Source organism: Cyprinodon variegatus, unplaced genomic scaffold, assembly GCF_000732505.1.
Source record: "Cyprinodon variegatus isolate N-32 unplaced genomic scaffold, C_variegatus-1.0 Scaffold35, whole genome shotgun sequence".
NCBI classification, from domain to species: Eukaryota; Metazoa; Chordata; class Actinopteri; order Cyprinodontiformes; family Cyprinodontidae; genus Cyprinodon; species Cyprinodon variegatus.
The window spans coordinates 1101462-1103505 of record NW_015150488.1 but is presented as its reverse complement, the minus strand read 5'-3'; the positions used below and the strand labels follow the sequence as shown (position 1 = coordinate 1103505).

General features: G+C 34.0%; 1 protein-coding gene across 3 annotated transcripts in view; it reads left to right on the top strand.

The window, feature by feature from the left end:
- Positions 1-2044, top strand: part of LOC107104192 (aryl hydrocarbon receptor nuclear translocator-like protein 2) — a 25465-nt gene that overhangs the window by 14491 nt on the left and 8930 nt on the right. The gene's annotated exons all lie outside the window — the stretch shown is intronic.

Below are 2044 nucleotides of genomic sequence, written 5' to 3'. Positions count from 1 at the left end.
ATTTTTTTAATTTGGACTAGTTTCGTAGCTCAATACTAATTTATTTTTTTTTTTTTTCGCTCCAAGCACCCGCGCGCGCACACATACAGACTAGAAAACACGCAATCAGAAAGAGAGAAGGCGGAACTTAAGGCAGAATAATCAGAGAGTTAAACCGAGAGGAAAAGAAGCGGCTGCTGTATAGTAAATTATAAACATGTTGTTCACATCCAATTATTGGTAGGGACAAATAGGTCCGTCCAAAATTTTGGTAGGGACATGTCCCTATGGTCCCTATGCAATCCTACGCCCATGCGTGAATCACACTCATGGCCTGAGCTTCGAAGATTACGAAAAAAAAGGGGGCACTAAACTGCTCATGCATTTTTTTTTTTTCTTTTGCGTTGTGTTTGCACTAAGAGCTCATTGCTGGTGATCTATAGAAGTTGCTGCATAAATATCATGTGCAAAAAGGTTGTATTAAACTCTTAGTTTGAAAGAGGCCAGTGGTTAGCGCGCACCACCCATGTATGGAGGGCTTGGTCCTCTACGTGGCCGACCCGGGTTCGTATCTGACCTGTGGTCTTTCTTTGCATGTCTCTCCCCCTCTCTCACACTCCCTTTCCTGTCAGCCTACTGTTGGAAAAGAGGGGGAAAAAAGCCACTAGTGCTGTAAAAAAAAAAAAATTATAATAAAAACAAATGTTAATTGGCAATAACAATGACACTATGAATTATTTTTATTGCACTCCACATAGTCTATCCCAAAGTGCTATAAAAATGTGGAGAATAAAAGTTAAATATGAGAAAAACGTGATTTTCATAACAAATTTGAAAGTTGCCTTTGTCTGCTAATTGACTAACCAATTCCACCCCAACAAAGAAGGAGCCACAATCAGATTTACGAGAATTAAGCTCCACAGCATGGATTTATTTTCACCAACTCCTATGATATAAAATTCTATTTTATTTGTAAAAATTTGTTTTTCCATTTTTGTTTAAATGTGTAAACACTTTTGTCGTCCAGCGGCATTAATTGGTTACAGCCTGCGTAGACGTTTCTCTTTATATTATTCTACTGTTATTTCTAACAATTCAAATATACTTATATGTGCACAGAATCTCTTTGTCATCTGATTGTACCACTGCCTCCTTTTAGCCCGTTTTTGGTCCAGTAATCCCAACTATAACAAAATGGAAAATGTTTTCATGTCAGGCAGGATTTGTAAATAAAGTATGAGGAGCTGGGATCATTTGATACTCAGACTTTCCACTGGTGGATTTTATACCCTACACAAAACCTATTTTTTATTTTATTTTTTTCCCAAGAAGGTAAAGTAAATTATCTTAATGGAATTTTTTTTTCTTATTTTTCACTCAGAACATTTCCCTTACTAAAGGTTTGCACAAGAAAAAGTCCAGCAATATTATCTAACCTTTAATCAAAAAGATATTACAGCTCATCCTGAGATTTAATTCTCATTTAGGAATCATAATGGTTTGGTTGAAATTCCAGAAGCAAGAGTAAGGTCATTTAAACAACTCTCAAAGGAAGAAATTTATTTGAGTTTTACAAATTCTTGCCAAGTGACTTTTGTTTCCCTTGTTAACCTTTTTTTTTTTTCAAAACCAGTAAGTGTGATCATATCCAGGGAAAACATGTCTTCTTTTACTGCCACTATTTTTCTCTCTGTTCCATACTCTGCTTTAGCATTTAAAGACAAAGGTTGGGGCTTTAATACTTTGGGAGTCAATAAAGTATTTATATTTTAGATATTTTATCTTTATTTTCATTATTTACGAGTATCTTGAATAGATCCATTCCTTATCATGAAATTGAATTCTTGAAATTCCTGGCTAGGAAACAGCAAGATGGATAATGTACAAAATTAGCATAATTTCATCTCAATGGAAGCTAAAAAAGCTAAATGTGTTTTACAACTGGAAAAAAACATGCAGACTTTTTTTTTCTGCATTTAAGACTTTTAAAATATTCCAGTTAATATGTTAAGTATTTTGAATCTTTTGATTTAGTTTTTTTTTTTTTTTTTAAATGTACATTTGT